Source organism: Bemisia tabaci, chromosome 1 (genome assembly GCF_918797505.1).
Source record: "Bemisia tabaci chromosome 1, PGI_BMITA_v3".
Lineage (NCBI taxonomy): Eukaryota > Metazoa > Arthropoda > Insecta > Hemiptera > Aleyrodidae > Bemisia > Bemisia tabaci.
The window spans coordinates 70,315,939-70,332,990 of record NC_092793.1 but is presented as its reverse complement, the minus strand read 5'-3'; the positions used below and the strand labels follow the sequence as shown (position 1 = coordinate 70,332,990).

General features: G+C 39.4%; 1 protein-coding gene across 3 annotated transcripts in view; it reads right to left on the bottom strand.

Moving 5' to 3' along the window:
- Ctns (lysosomal cystine transporter cystinosin) overlaps nt 1-7,432 on the bottom strand; it is a 43,485-nt gene extending 36,053 nt beyond the window's left edge. For all 3 annotated transcript variants that reach the window (XR_002010151.2, XM_019060216.2, XM_019060221.2), the window contains exon 1: nt 7,274-7,432. The gene's annotated coding sequence lies outside the window, so the exon portion shown is untranslated. The remainder of the gene's footprint in view (nt 1-7,273) is intronic.
- Nucleotides 7,433-17,052: the final 9,620 nt, after the last annotated feature.

The window sequence follows — 17,052 nt, the reverse complement described above, 5'->3', positions numbered from 1 at the left end:
AAAGCAACACGTTAAAGAAAGTATGAAATCATTCAGGTTTTCTGACGTTAATCAGAGTTAAGGTTGATAAGTTGTTAAATGTGAATGAGTATAAGTCATGATGTAAGTCCTGAGTGGCCGTAGCTAGTGTTGCACCCGGCACTCTGCTTGGCAAAGTGTGGAGTATCACGGAGAAATGAAGGCGTCTCCATCGCAGATCGTATTTTATGAAGTCCTTCGCCGATTAATCAAACTTTCAGTTTGTCGGTGCGAATTTTTGGGATACAGCGGGGCAAGACACTTGCAGAATTGCTCATCGCATAATATATCACATCGCAATATCGATTGGGGGTTGCGAAATCAGCGTGATTTGATCTCTGTTGGATGTCAATAAACGTAATTAACCAGGAGAGGTCACCGACGCGACGCACAGTGGATCGAGTCAAGAGGAGAGGTCGGACAAAATTTGGAGACTTTAAACGCTTATAACTCCGTAAATACAAAACTTGAAAGTTTTAAACGTGGCTCCATTGGTTTCCTCTTAGAATTTTCTACTAACTACACCCCTTAAAATTTGAAATGTGATGAAATAAACATCAAATGTTGTAGTTACAGTCAACAATGGGCCTGTTGCATGCAAGAGATACAGCCGCGCGAATAGACTTTTCAGAGGTTAAATGACACGAAAATTACGATGGTCACATTAAAAAAGTCGGAAATACACTCCTTACTGCGCAATTTGCGTTGTTGGGAACGCGCTTTTTCAAATTTCCCGCGTCTGAGGGCAGTTTTGTAATCACCGGAAACGGCGGGCTCGGTGATTTCCGGAAGATACCGAGTCGTTGTTGTTGTTGTTATTTTTTCCTTCAGTTTGTTTACAAACCCAACGTGATCTCTTATAGTGGTCCATATACGCTTTATGCGGTAACCAAATCGATCAACTTTTAAATATCCAACGCAATCCTTCTACATTTCATTTCACGATATCACGAGCTCCGATTTTTAGGTTATGTTGTCAGTTTTAAGTTGACCGGAAATAGCTGCGAGTTGCCGTTAATTGTTTCCGTTAGAAAACTGCCCCCAGCCGCGGGAAATTTGAAAAAGCGCGTACCTAACAACGCAAATTGCGCAGTAAGGAGTGTATTTCAGCCTTTTTTTAGGTGACCATCGTAATTTTCGTGTCATTTAACCTCTAAAAAGTCTATTCGCACGGCTCTATCTCTTGCATGCAACAGGCCCATTTCATGTCCGACTTCTCTGATTGACTCGATCCACTGTGCGACGCAACGAGACATGAAGCTTCTCGCCCTGAGTAACGTTCTTGTTCCAAAAACAATTGGGCAAGCAAAGAGCCAAGGAAGCTCGGGAATGGTTTAATTGTTGATGGAATTGCGAGCGGACCATGTTAGGAAACAAAAGCGACTCGCGGCAGAGGTCATTTGCAACTATTCAGCTGTCACAAGCACTCAATGATAGCCAAATTTTTTTTTGTTCCAGCTACTTGCACTTTTGTCCTCTTCCAGTAAGAATCGATTTGCCCGACAGAAAGACACGCGAGCCTCTCGCTTTCGCCAGGGCTATACCAGGCTCCCTGAGTAAGAACCGCCTTTCTCTGATTAAAATTCAGTACGAATTCGTCGTTTTGTGCTGGGCACGTCACGATGGTTCGGTCATCCGTGCCAAATGGACCGAGTTTAACAGAAAAGAACCAAGCCACATCAGCTATTGCCAAATTTAACAGGGAAATTACAATTTTTTACGAGAGAACGTCTATGCAGATTTCTTTGAAAATTTTAAGGAATTTGCTTTGTATTATGGAGAAAATTCACTGAAATTTGCACAAAAATCTGCACAACCGTTTTCATGTAAAAAATAAAATTGCCCGATTAAATTTGACAATAGCTGATGTGGCTTGGTTCCTTTCTGTTTAACGCGGTCCAAATGTAGTCCGTTTCTCTCCGTGCAAGGTGAAGGAGTTCAACGATCGCCAAGCGGTCCTCGGCTTAAGTTTATTTTTTTGGCGGTGAAATGTAATTCAACAAACGCCTCCTGCAAGCGCACCTGACTGTCCACTCCCATTCCTTGACATTTTCAGATAATTTAGATCGAATCCATTTGTATATTTTCGCCCGATATCTTTGCTATCACATTTTAAGCGCGCCAAATGCATTTTCCTGGGAATCAATTTGTTCTTAATGGGTTTTAATGATGATGATGTGTTCGTGCGCTCGGAAAACCTGCATCTACAAGTGGGTGTGTGCGTGGCTGTGGGCTGGGCAATGAACGAAACTTGATAACCTCTTTGATCTTCTAGGGCAAATGGAAATCTCCAAACATTTTAAGAGGGGGAAAAATCTCACTGAGTGTCTTTAGTTGATTACAGATAAATGAATAATGTGTATACGATACATTACAAGCACTTAACGACTACATTGAGACTGGGAGCTTTTAGCAAGTCGGCGCCTATACGGTTTTGTTTGAATAGGGTTAAAAGCACATTGGACAATCAGACTAACCCTCGTTTCTACAGGACACTCTCATCCATCCACCTATATTTAGAATAAATATTTATGCTAAAAGGAACCATGTAGATATAGGTTTGCGTTTAACGTAGTTCCTTTCAGCATAACTGCGTATAATTATCTTCCAACAATGTTACTTTCACTCTTAGTGCCTATAAATGAATGTGTGAGATTGTTTTCAATTACTTTTAGCAAGGGTTTTTTCCCCTTTTTTCCTTTCCTGTCCTGTGTTATAGACGCGATATTAATATAACCTTTGAGTTTAGCGGGCACATTTCTTTGAAGTTACCTAATTTGTTTCTGAGAGTTTTTTTGTGATTTTTCTCGCTTGATCGTGGAGTTTCTCGGATTATTCGCTAATCCTTGGTGTAATTTCTCTTTCTTAATCACTGGATCCGGACTTTTCAATGCGAGTAAAAAAGTCATGGAATATTCCCTCGACCGGCAAAATCTTTGTGACGGACGATCATTAACTGAGGAGGAATCTAAAACGCCCAACTGACGAACTTAAGGTGTTGAATATAAATGTACGGTCAATAAAAGATGTTTCTGTAATCTACAGCCTGCACGCGGGAAATCGCGTGAGGACGCCACACGATTCGCACGTTTTGGCGTGGAGAGTAAAATCGGGAGCCGGTGTTAAAACTGAAAAAATGGTTGTACAAAGAAAGCGAAAACAGGAACTTGGGCGGGAAATTGATAATCTCCAGGCAAATAAGTATTAAGCCGAAGCAATTACCATCTTATCGCCAGTCTCGGCCTCTGTAACCGTAAACCCATTTTCAGCTGACGCAATTCGAGCGATAACTATTGTAGGACGATTCGTTGGGTCTCATCTTCAAAGACCTCGCGGCACGAACTAACTTTAAAATTAAATTTTGCGTCAGCGGCAAAGTTCATGCCGGAATGGCCTCGTCTACATGGACGAACTTCCCGCGAACTAGTTCGAGGAACTGGGTGCAATTAGTTTCAACGAACAAATGGTCCTGTTTCCAACAACAAATAGTCCTGTTTTCAACTTCAACAATAATTAATCGTGAGGTTATCTGAGTTCACTGAAATACACCCCAAGCTGACAATGAGTTCAAAGCTTCGTTCGTGCGACAGATCTCCGGATGTAACTTAAGGTGTCGGTGTCGGTTGATTAAACCAAAAATTGTGTTCAGCGATCAAATCGGGTTGGCTGACCTGACCAAAAGAAAACTGGCTCAAAGTAACCGTAAACACGCACTGGAAAAAAAGTCGCTTGGATCCAGAATCCAGACTCTCAAAAAAATTGCAGGAAAAAAATGCTCTCGATTCAATCGGACTTTTTGCTTGAATCAAAAGGAAATCCGCCTCAATCAAGAGGCTCGGCTCTTCAATTCAAAGAAAAATCGGACTGAATCAAGAGCAGCATTTTTTCTTGTTAATGTTTTTAACAGTCTGGACTCTGGATAACAAGCGACTTTTCTTTCCGGTGCGGACAAAACTTCTAACTGTCAAGTCTCCTGTACACGCTGAGGCCAAAAACTGGGCAATTTAATTTTTTACAAGAGAACATTTGCGCAGCATCCTTTGAAAATTCTAGGAAATTTGCTTTAGTACTACGTAGAAAATTCACTGAAATTTCCACACAAAAAAATCGTACAACCGTTTTCATGTAAAAAAGTAAATTGCCTAATTTTTGGCAATAGCTGATGTGGCTTGGTTCCTTTCTACTTAACGCGGTCCACTTCACACCCAACCGGTCGGGTCAATGGGCCGTCGGGGACAGTTTAATTGGACGTCTCTATGCTGAAAGGAACTAAGTAAAAATGAATCAAATTAAAAGGAGCTAAAATAAACGCGAATCCTTTGCACATAGTTCCTTTTGATTTGTTACATTCTCACATAGTTCCTTTTAGCAGAAATGCGTCTAATTACTTGACGGTTTATCAGTTGTCTGACCTCAAAGACCATCAATCATCGGTAAAAATATTCACCTAATAGAGAAAGCAAACAAATTTGTAAAAAAAAATAATCGTTGAATTTTATCGGTTGAAGACTTTGATAATCACTAAAATTCGTGAGGCATAGTTATTTGAAGACGGAGAAGACATTGGTTGGTTATCAAAATACAAAGAGAGGAGCGGTTAGTAGACTCATTTCAATATCAAATAAGTGGAATGAGAGTTGATTATGAGTAAAAAATCCAGATTATAATATTATATTGCTTTCCACTTGATTTGATCTTTTAATCGCGTCAGGCTTTTCGTTTGAATTCAATGAGTCTGGGTCCCAAGAGGCTCTTTTATCAGATGGGAACTGAATCAGTCGCTTCATAAGTTCATTCTCCGTTGCGCCCTAGCTTGATGATATCTCAATGCACTTCAGAGCTCATAAAAAATACATTTTTTCCCTAATCGAGACAAATTATTCGACTGTGGGAGGTAAGGAGTTGGGTCAATTACTCGATGATGAAAACAACCTGTACTTCAATACAAAATTACTCTGGGAAGAAAGGTTGGGTGGAGGCAAATATACTTAGGGAGGTATAAGTATTGATGGTGACATTGGAAAATGTGTGTGTCGAATGTCCATCTGTGACGTTGCAGATTTCCTGTTGCGCTCTCTTCAAAAGGAGAACTGATGAGCATTATTCACATGGTGGCGAGCAAAATTTCATTTTATCATTCCCTGACTTTTCCCCGACTTTTCCCTGACTCCTCTCGATGAAATCCCTAACCTTTTTTGTGGTAACGCCAGGGCACTTAATAAATGTGGTCAAAACGTTGACACAACAACAATGCTATCAGCTGGCCCGTCGCAGACCGATTTTTACGTGAAACCCGGCTCCACAAAAAATTCCCTGACCGTTCACGAAATTCCCTGACTTTTCCCCGGCCGAGTTGCGTTCCTTGACTTTTCCCCGTTTTCCCGGTCGCCAGTTACACTGTACTCAAAAAAAAAAAAAATACTGAATTTCTTTGATACTGTGCACAATATACTGTGAAAACGTCAAACAGTGAAATTTACTCATTTTCAATTTTTTCTTTTAAAAAAAAAAGTACCTACCTAATAGACAAAATAACTGCGGAACTCAGATTCGTTGCAATGGAGAGACATGTTAAAAATATGTAGCTTCAGGTTAGTTTTGGGGCGAATTAATAGCATGTTGCAATTACTTGATACTAACAGTGCCTAAGAAAAGAGACCTCATTTAAGCACCTATAATTGACTCATTTGAGTAATCGGCTGCGTAGTGAATGGCCAATTTTAATTTCTTCGTTTGGTTAAAATAAAAATCCATTATACCTACTCAGAGTTTTTCCTTTTCAAATATTCTTGCTCCATTCTTTTTTTTTTTTTTTTTTGCTTTATTTTGCAAACAAGACGAACATCATCTTCTGCCTCTAGTCAGAATACCGACATCAGCAAAAATGTCATAAATTTCTTAGTTTTCCTTGATTGACTAACAGTTTTAGGGCTTAAAAGATTTAAAAAAAAAAAAAAAAAAAAAAAGTCTCCTATGCTTATTTTTCGATCATAATAATTGGCACGAAGCATTTCTCTGAGATCTTTTCAGAGAACCCTGAAAATCATGTCTATTTTTTCAAAATATATAAAATTATGCGACAGAGTAAGTAATGCAAAAAGTTGAAATTATATAAAAAACAAAACTGCTTCCTTCTTCTTTACCTACATCTACTAACTGCATTCTATTGAATTAAAGATTTTTAATCTGAGATTCTAATTTTTTGTCATCCCCTTCTTTCCTCATACTTACTTAATATTAATTATTAAATTATGTACCTAAGTATTAATTTACTTATTACTTCTGTAAAATGTAAGGTGATTCCTTTCTGCAAAATTTCTCTAATTGTCAATCAAAGTGTTGTATGTGGTTGAAAGAAATTAGACAGAGTAATCTGGAAACAAGCTGATTATTATAATAAAAAAGTCTCCAATTATATACTAATTTTAATAGAGGTCCTTTTAGTTTAATTTTTATTTTTATTCACCCTTTTTTCCGCCTTACATTCCACCTGGGACATCTTCCCTTTTGAAATTTTGTGCTCAACTTAAGATAGCAACCCTAAAACAAATTTACCAAAATTGTTGCATTCATGCCTGACAGAAACTTTTTAGACTTAGAACAGCTAAAGGCTTATTTCACTCACAAATGAATGATATGGCTCCGGTACAAAAATTAAGTTTGCTTGCGGGCAACTAAATTGGAAGACTTTGTCGAACCCTCTGGTCTGTAAGCAGTGGGTACATTCGTAGTTGAAACCTGCAAACATTTCTCATTATAATTACTGTGAACCTCAGAATCTGAATTTTAATCGTATTTGCAAGTAAGTACATACTTACCCACTTAAGTTTTATAGATGGTATTATTTATTAATTAATGGCTGCGATAAGCCTCCTTTTTAGTATCTGAATGATGATTCATGAAATTACAGAGGAGAAAATGTTACCTGGTGGCCAATGCTTTCAACCACGCGCAGAAGAGATTATAACAACCTCCCGTTCTGTAAAATCAAGAACCACCTGACGATCACGTACAAGTGGCATTATGTAATAATGGATCTCTGTCCATCCTTCAGAGATGAGATTTGAATAATAATAAAGAAGAAATGATGACAATTGTGTTTCGTGGTAAGCAAATCAACTATTCCGAGAAGAAATTCTAATGAGAATTCTTCAAAACACAACGAATTATAACCTCGAAGTTCAGGGTAAACAAAACCATGCTCTAAAAATGTTGGTGCTTACGAGACAGTATGAGGACAGAAATTTGTCAATACCTTGAAATGATGGGTAGTTATCAATTTAAATTTCAGATTCTTGGTACTGCTGCGATTGCTCATCTTGCAAAGTTGTTATCAGAGAAACACAAGCATTATCACAGAACACTTCACCACGTACTAAACAAAACTGATCCCGATTGACAACAAGCAAGCTTTGCACGACCCGCAGAGATTACTAGTTCAGCGTAACTCCGCTAGAGGTCGGCACTGAAAAAGTGTGTAGCGCCAAGTTCAAAACCTGGACCCCTCCTCTCCATTGCGCTCCTGTTAAAGCTGCGGAAATGAGAATATTTTCCCCTTCTCCCTATTTCATTTTTTATTGTAAATAGAGTGCTCCTCGACAATTCGACAATTTGATATGTGACTATAATAGTTTTTTTTTTAGGTGACTTTACAGCATTTTCGAGATCAAATGAAATAGTGGTATGAATTTGGAAAAACCGATTGCATCCAGACTATGTAGAGCAATTTAACTGAATAATGAACAGAGAAGAAAAAACTAACTATTCGAGCGTGGGATTTTAAGTAAAAGCTATGTGCATCGAAGAAGGTGTTTTTGCACCATCCAGAATTTCTGGGGGCGGGGGGTGGTAGATGATACTACTTCCAATTCTGGGGAGGGCCAGACCACCCCTGCCCCCTACCTTCGTACGCCTCTGCTGTGACGTCGGAAACCGAGATACGTGGTTTGGTAATTTCACCGTCGATATGTAAAATCTCACTTACGGAGGTTGCTATACACTGGAATTTCTTGTTTCATTTGGTCAAGCCTGATAGACAATAACTATGTCGTATTGTTCATGTGAGGTAAATAAAAAAGTATTTTCTTAATTTTCGTTCGAATGAGTATCTGCTTGCATAATAATCTCGTATATTTGCCAAAAAAATGATGGACAATAGTTTGATTTATTTATCAGTGATTCTTCAGAGGCGTGCTAGGTTTTGCCAAGAAATGCACACACTTCCCGTGACCAATTTGCATTTAATTTACATCTTCATGAGCCTCAATGAAAAAAAAGGAAATTTAATGTCCACATTTCTTTGCTCACTGTCACTCTTAACCTTAGAAAATTACGTTCGAGGAGAGGCCTCGAGTCCAAAAACTGATGTATGCAAGTCATAAACATTGGTATATTATGAGTGCATTCCTGCCACTCAACAATGTAAGAGTCAGGACATAATAGGATACTTCTACTCTTATTGGACCCGCATGTTATCGGCATCGGTATTATGCATTCCTGGATGCGAAAAAAAAGAAAAAAGAAAAAAAAAACACTAGGACTAAGAGAATGGCACGGGCACGTCCTATTAGGCAAATCACCAACATCAACCACATCATCGCAGACGAGTAAGAGTTACTTAATGAACAACACTGAACACAGATGATTGCGTTTAAGTAACTTCAACTCTAACAACTGACAAGTATATCGTTTCCTGATGACTAGGACTCGAAACTCAGCGGAAAGGTTACGGGAAAAAATATAAAGAGAAATTGGCAATACGAAGGAATAAATGCTGTTGCTCTTGGTAGTGCTCAAAATGTTTGTAAAAAAAGAGCCTTTCCTATATGTTTGAGTTTATTCGATCCACATTGTACAACGAAGTTTCCCGTTCCGATAACCAAACTATTCGGTCTTGGAATCCAAACCTCGGTCCAGGTAACGGACATATTTTATGGATAGTAAAAGTCGTTATAAGTCTCAAGAGTATGGTTGACAAGGACCTCGGTGACATTAAGGTGTTCGTGTCGAATTTTGGATGTGGTCAAACTTGCGCGCACGGTAAAGATTAAGCCATAATCTTGGCAGATTCTGACTTTATAACGAAAAAATTACAAATTTCCGATGAATGAAAACAAGATTTGGTGACGGAGAAAACCTTGCATTCGATACAGAGATCGATTTCATGAAATCGAATTTTATGCTACTTTAATCGTAGCCAAATCCTGTTTTTATCTCTACGAATTTTGACATTTTTTTGTCAACAATGAATCTTCAAACTCATGCGAGAGAGCTTTCGTCGTTCTGTGGCTAAAAATTCAAAATCTGCCGAAATTCTGTACCAAATCGGCGCATGATTGTACCAGTCAAGAACCCCCATGGTAAAAATTGGCGATAAGAGCTGCGTTTCAAAATACCATAGGAATTCTCATAGCCGGCTAAAGAGGGCTACAGAAAATCATATAGCTGGCTGTAGAATGCGGAGAAAATCATACGGTCCGGCTATACGAAGCGATAAAAAATTATGCAACCGGGCTATAGTTCCTATCGCCGGGCTTTACACTCTATCGCCTGGCTGTTGCTTTTTCGCCATCGAATATAAAAGGTTATAAGAAATTGTGTAGAAATTTGTGTGCTTTGAAAATCATTAAGTTTGATACGGAACCACCTTAATATTTACAAAACACACATTATATTTTCCTTTAATACACATTTTTTTCATCAATTAAAATGAGAATAATCCATACAGGATGTGCAAACATTTCATAATCATGAGTTGAATAACGCTGACTCCGCCAGATTAAATATTAGAGCCTAACACAAAGCGGAGCGGCGACGTACTGGCGCCTACAAACCTAACAGGGATACTTCACGCATTGCGCAACGCGTGAAGTATCCCTGTTAGGTTTGTAGGCGCCAATGCGTGTTTCGCGCTGGCTGCCCGCCTGCCACGGCGCTTGAAGCAACTATTTCACACCAGAGGTATTGCACAGTATCATACGAAACTGAAGGCGCTCTAACATATTAGTAATGACAGCATCCATCAAAAGAACGGAGCTTTCCTCGCAAAAGAAATCAAGATACTACGGCCCAAAAAGAGAGCAGTATTCCAAAAACTCACTAAGTCCTAGCATCCGTAATTAGTAACGTTTAGCATACACTTTATCGCCTGGCTGTTGCTTAATCGCCATCGGCTATAAGAGGCTATAAGAAATTGCGTAGCCGGCTATAGAAGCTATTGGAAATCTTACAGCCGGCTGTAGGTCTATGGTATTTTGGAACACAGATTCTACTGCCAATTTATACCAGGGCCTCGTCGAACAACTATTAAGAACTTTAATTAAAAAGGTCTCTGCGGTAAGCGAGAAGTTTCATTTCCTGAACCGGGAAGTTTAGCGGGCCATTTCAATTGTCCGTTTTTTTAGAATGATTTTCCCCTCGTGTGAGCTTTCGTATATGAAGTTATCGTGGTGCGCTGGACTGTATTGCCTGTGTTATACGTGGACGTATTTCTACCAAACGGAACTATGCGTGCATTATGACGTGAGCCCTGTTATGCATATATTCTTATGGGCCTCAGGGCTCATGTCCTAATGCACATAGTTCCGTTTGGCAGAAACACGTCCATGTGGTCCTCTCAATCGTTCGAAATGAGTAGGTATTTGAAATTCAAAGATCGGAGCGAAGTAGCGCGCGAAGCGGCTGCGCTGAGGACTCAACTTCTAGCCTTGACCATGACTGGGAGACAGGTGAGCGAGTACCTATACTGGGCGCACTGATCACAGGTAGGTTATAAATATCGATTTCATAAGATACATAATTTCATTCCTTCCTTTTTTCCGCAATTCCGGCTCGTCGACCCGACGTGTTTGCCAAATTACTTATTAAATTCAACGAATTCGACAACTTTGGAGGGGGAAACGGGTATGAAACCAAGTTAGCTGTAGATACAATTATTTGCGTGAATCTGTATACCTAGTAAAGTAAGGAACGATTCGAAAACGACTGATCATTTCTGGATTTTTTGTTATTTTTTCTCAAAAATCCTCATCACACTGCAGAAGCACGTCAGGCATTTGAAATTAATCAGGGGCTGGGGCGGCCTGGCTTCCCTCAGAAAGTGAAAGGATTTTGCATTATAAAAGCGTGACTTGACTCCCAATTTTAACTTGATATTTTTATCAACTTTTCAACTTTTTTTTCAACAGCTCAAAATTGCTCTTAAAACACTCAATTTATCAACATTTCTCCGGTAGGCCCTACACTCAGCCCCTCTTTCGAGCTGTGAAAGTTTCCTTAATGCTCTCCCTCCTACCCTTTGGGGCTGGTGGGGTTTTTTTCTATGCCCTTTCCTACCCCCCTTATTTGTTTAGATGCTCCTCTGAATCTCACAAAAAGTTCCTAGTCTGAAAAGATTCTTAGATTTCTTCTTCAAAGATCTTTCTTCTTATCCGTAAAAAATATATATCCTGTGTGCAACAGTCGCAATACTGGTATGCTACGAATATATGACTATGTCAATTGAGTTCTTCTGAATATGCTCTTGGACTTGGTTGAAATGAGGCATCTCTGCTTTTAGTTCCGCGATCGACGCGTCGCCTCGCGTCGCGTCGCGTCGTCGGGCGGACGCTCTACTAGCCACACCGTCGTCGTCGTCGCGCGTCGCGGCGCTGACAAGCCGACCCGAAACATGGAAGCCAGATCGCCAGGTCTGGCTTAGGATCAGCCAATTTTATCATTGGAGAAGTTTTTTTAATGAAACCATTAGCCCTTGACATTCAGATTAACATATCGACGGTGAAACTACCAAACCACGTATCTCGGTTTGCGACGTCGCAGACTTCCTGTCATACTTTATTTTTTAAATGAAAAACTACTTAACATCCAGTCTTGAAAATTTCTGTGATTTTTCCTCTTTATGCGGAGAAAATTCCGTGAAAATTTCAAGGAATGATATTGATTTGGTCTACTTCAAAAAAATAAAATGTGAGCGTAGATTTTTAAACACCGCAGACGAGATACGTGGTTTGGTAGTTTCGCCGTCGATATGTCTTGTTCAAATAACAAGCAAACACTCCCTACATCTATAACATTCCAGTGAAAAAACAATAAGTTACACGGAAAAAACAACTTAGCGCTATGCTCCAACACTTAAAGTAAAGTAGCGCCAACCACAGACTGTAGGGCTCATGCTCTTTTGCATGTAGTTATTTGGCGCTATTTTACCTAAAATGTTCGAGCTCAGCGCTAAGTTGTTTTCCTGTGTGCCAAAGACGTACTTCAACAGAGAAAAAAGGTATCTACAGCACCAAATTCGGGCTATTCAACCATAATGAAGAAGGAACGCGTTTAGCAACACGAAGCACGATTCGCCTTCAATCACTGCGGATAGGCATAAACAGCTCCTAAGCGTTAAAATAGTTGTATCCAACGGATCATGAGCGGAATCAGGGACTTTTTGTGGGGAGGATGAAAGAGGGTTCTGTCTGAGGGGCACTACAAGACATCCCATCAGAGGGGATCCAAGAGGGATCTGTGGAGCCCGCCTAGCTCCGAAGGGAGTTCGCGGGATTTTTGTAGTTCTAAAGAGGGTTCGAGGGTCTCCTTGGGAAAATGCTGAAAAATTGAGTCGTCTCGGAAAGAACTTTTAGCCGATCTCATCGAAAAATTATTATAATTACAATTTCAAAGATGAAAGATGATTGATTGGGTTCCTCCTGGGAGGAGACGAAGGGGACGCCCAGTGAGAGGGTAGCGACAGGGGGTTTCAAATGAGATGACGGAGTGTCAACTCCCTTATAGATTGTGGGAGGACCGAGTTTTGTGGCGATTAGGCGTCGCAAAGCGCCAGAGAGCGCGATAAAAGCTACTGATGTATGTAAGATATGTCACACACGTACATTTACACATAGCTGGACTACATTTTGCGATTAGAAACTACAATTTCTGGCTCAGTTCAAGAGTAACGTATGTATAATTATTTTCCCCGTGCACAAAAATGTTATCACGAGTGAGCCAAAAATTGCAGTTCCTACTTGCGAAATGCAGTCCAATTGTTTTGCTTTTCTATGAGCAGCACGTATAAATGTAAAGCCGATGCCAGACTGGAAAAAAACACATTGGATGTAGAGTCAAGACTCTTGAAAACATTGACAAGAAAAAATACTCTTGATTAAATCAGATTTTTGCTTAGATCGAAAGGAAATCTGCTCAAATTAAGAGGCTTGGTTCTTGATTTAAGCAAAAATCCGATTGAATCAAGAGTATTTTTTCTTGTCGACGTTTTTAAGAGTCTGGACTCTAGATCCAATGTGTTTTTTCCAGTGCAGCAACAATGATTCTAAGAGAGTGTCACTTGCTGGAGCTTAGCACAATTTTTTACCACCACATAGCGGCACCGCATCCGAGCTGGGGTCGGTGGGTCGGTCCTCGGCCGGGCTCTGAAGGTGGACGCATTGATACATTGATAGCCGCGTCCCGTCGCGCGCCGCACCGGACCGGAGCGACCTTTTACATCCGGTTTTGTTTTTGAGTCCCCGGTCGCCATCCTTTTTGCACCTTGCGCTGCCGTGGCCGCGCCGGAAGTCTCCTCTCAGGCTTGATTGAGATTGCTTCTACCAACGACCGCCGGTTCTACACTGCCGTGCTAAGGAAGAACGTCGTATGAACAATGTAAAGTTGCCAAAATTTCTTCAATAAAACGTTTATTTTTGAGGAAAATTATGAATATTTTTCCTTGAAATTTTCAGGAATTCCTTGAAATTTCGAGCAAATTTATCCGAAAAATTAGACGAAAAATATTCATGAGTTTTGCAAAAAATTCGTGTTTTATGAAAGGAAATTTGGCAATGAAGGTTCATACGGCGTTCTTCCTTAACACGGCAGTATACCACCTAAGCTCAATTCAGCTTTACCTTGTCAACGCAAAACCTTCTTTCCAAACAGCAGAGATTGCCAAAAATTGCAAAAGTATCGTCAAATGGAGAATTTGCATGCACATTTTTATTGCTTCATCTGAAAGTGCTTTAAAAGCTGACTTCACAGTATTTTTTTATAATTTTTTCTGATATGGGAAATAGTATAGAAATAGATTTAAAAGTGAGAAAATGTACCATCTAGTCAGGCTCGCCACGAGGGGGGGGGGGGGGGTACTGGGTCCCTGGTACCGGGGCCCGTGCTACCCGTGAAAAACCACTACGAATCCACATGCAACCCTTGTTTCATAAGAAAAAGTGAAAAATTTACCCTAAAAATTTCGCAAAAGGTGAATAGACTTTCAGAAACACGCTGGGGCACTGTAGAATTCTTCTTAAATTTTCAAAGAAGTATACATCTTGGAAAATTTCTATCTATTTTCAAGATTTTCAGTACAGAGGGATATTTTTAGTAACTGCGTTTCATTTTCTTCCGTCGTCAGATGTTAAGAGTCTCCAGTCTGGGCATCCTCGACTTCATTGGATCATGGCTCAACTCCCTTGCCATAGACAAACGAAAGGGGAGTCCAGGGGGGCCTGACCCTCACAGAACTGACTAAAGTATCATATGCCCCCCACCCAAAAAAAAAAAAAAAAAAAAAAAAAAAAAATCCAGATGTTTTGAATGCAAAAATTCGCAAGTATTTTGTGCTGAAAGTATAAAAAAAAAAAAAAACATAATTATTCCGCAGAAATTGATGGAAAAATTCTTTATGGAAGCTTCAAAATGCGTCCGATTAGTCGTATAAATTCTGAAATATCTCGGGGGATGCCCTTCGGACCCCCCCCCCCCTCCGTGCTTGGGGCCCGGACCTTAAAACTGGTACCAGGGCTCGAGATGGGATATAGCGAGCCTGCATGAAGGCTATTTCCGTTTAATCTTCCGTCACATTCATACGGCGCAATGATACAACTATTTGAACTCTCCAGAATGCGTGAGGTATCAAGCCGCATTTGAAGGCGTTTTCAAAACAGCCAAGTTCCGATATCTGAATAATCGTTTTGCAAAGTTCATACTATTTTGTTTCCATTTCTGACCACTTGTTTAATTATAATCCTCCTATAAGAACCACCCATTTCCTAAATACAATTCTAGCTGAAGCGGACAAAAGCGCATTCATGACTGCAAAAATGTTAACGGAAATCGAAAAGGCCAGCGTGCATGAAGGCTATTTCAATTGTAATCTTCCGTCGCATTTCTAAGGCGCAATGATACAACTATTTGAACTCTCCGGAATGCGTGAGGTATCACGCCGTATTTGAAGGCGTTTTCAAAACAGCCGTGTTCCGATATCTAAATAATCGTTTTGCAAAGTTCTTAGTATTTTGTTTTCATTTCTAACCACTTGTTTATTAATAATGCTCCTATAAAAATTACCCATTTGCTAAATACAATTCTAGCTGGAGCGCACTTCAGCTATGCATTCACCACTGCAAAAATGTTAACGGAAATCGAAAAGGCCAGCGTGCATGGAGGCTATTTCAAGTGTATTCTTCCGTCGCATTTCTAAGGCGCATTGATACAACTATTTGAACTCTCCGGAATGATAGAGGTATCACGCCGTATTTGAAGGCGTTTTCAAAACAGCCAAGTTCCGATACCCGGATTATCGTTTTGCATATTTCAAATTCTTTTGTTATATTCCGTGCCACTTGTTTATTTTTAATCCTCGTAGAAAAACCACCCATTTGTAAATACAATTTTAGCTGTAGCGCTTCAGCTATGCATTCACCACTGAAAATTTTCAGAAATTTATAAAAGATATTGAAAAATACCGGTTCCATTTCATGTTTCTCAAAATGTACAAATAGTGACTTCTATCTATTTTAGTGTGTTTGAGCACGAGTTGCATACTGTAGCCCCTGAAAAAGATGTAATATTTCAGAGCCGCATGAAATTTTATGAAATATTCTGCTGAAATTTCCAATCTTTCATTTCTTCCTTACATTTCATGCCACCCTGGTCTTACGGCGGATTTCGTACGGCATTTTTTTTTTTTTAGCAAGGCAGCATAGTTTTTATCCTTAAATTACAAATCCTCCTTCATCTCGAAATAAGGATGGTATTGCTACATACGGCGCAACGGTTGAAGCACCGCATAACTTCGGTATGAAATCGCTGCTAGTTCGCCTTCCAATTAGGCGACGCAACCCAACACTACACCGAAGTTAATTAAGTTGTATCCGACAAATGATTTCATTCTGAATGATTCTTTGTATTTTGAGGACCCGCCTCATACTTTTATTTGGAAAATTATCATTCACTTGATAGACAAGCACAGCCATGCTAAGGAAAAACATAGCATGACGCACGTACATGCGAATGTTGCCAAATGTCTTTCGAAAAAGTACTATTTTAAAGGAAAGCTATGAACATTTTCCTTTGACCATTCCAAATAAAAGTCCTAACAAACTTCTTTGAAAATTTGGTAGCAAAATATTCAAAATGTGTCCCATCAAGGGAGGTTCTTTGGCCCAAAAGATTTGATGGTTCTAGCACAGTGGTCTTTTAGTTTTGACCTTAGGACAATGAGAAACACCCATGTTGGCTAAATTAGTGACATATTTAAAGAATAATAGGTGCTCAAAGTTCACTGATTAAAGAAATAACTTAGGTTGTAAAAAAGAAAAAATCCAAAACACTGCTGTTTACAGTAAAGTAGTAGTTGACACCTATGTAATTTTTAGCACCATTTAATGTTCATTTTAATGACCCTGTTTTGTTTACAATCTTCTCTCTGTAAAATCAGGGTGATTTTTTTCTTAAAACAAAATTTAGTATTGTAAGGAAAATTCAATTTTAATTCAATTTTCAGGGGTACAATGATCCATGATTTAAAAAAAACCAAGGTCACTTTCAAGTTCAGTATCTAAAGTTACGTAAGTTGGGAAGTTTTTAGGCCATAATTTTAGTACCTACTACCTCTTCTGAGCTCTTCTAGTGTTGGACTCGGTTAATTCATCCCTTTGAGTGAAAAAAAAAAAATAATAATAAATAAGGATGGAACTATTTATGATATTCTTGCCACCTAGTGTTCAAAATTTTATTTACCATAGGAGGATTCACAGAAAATAAATTGGC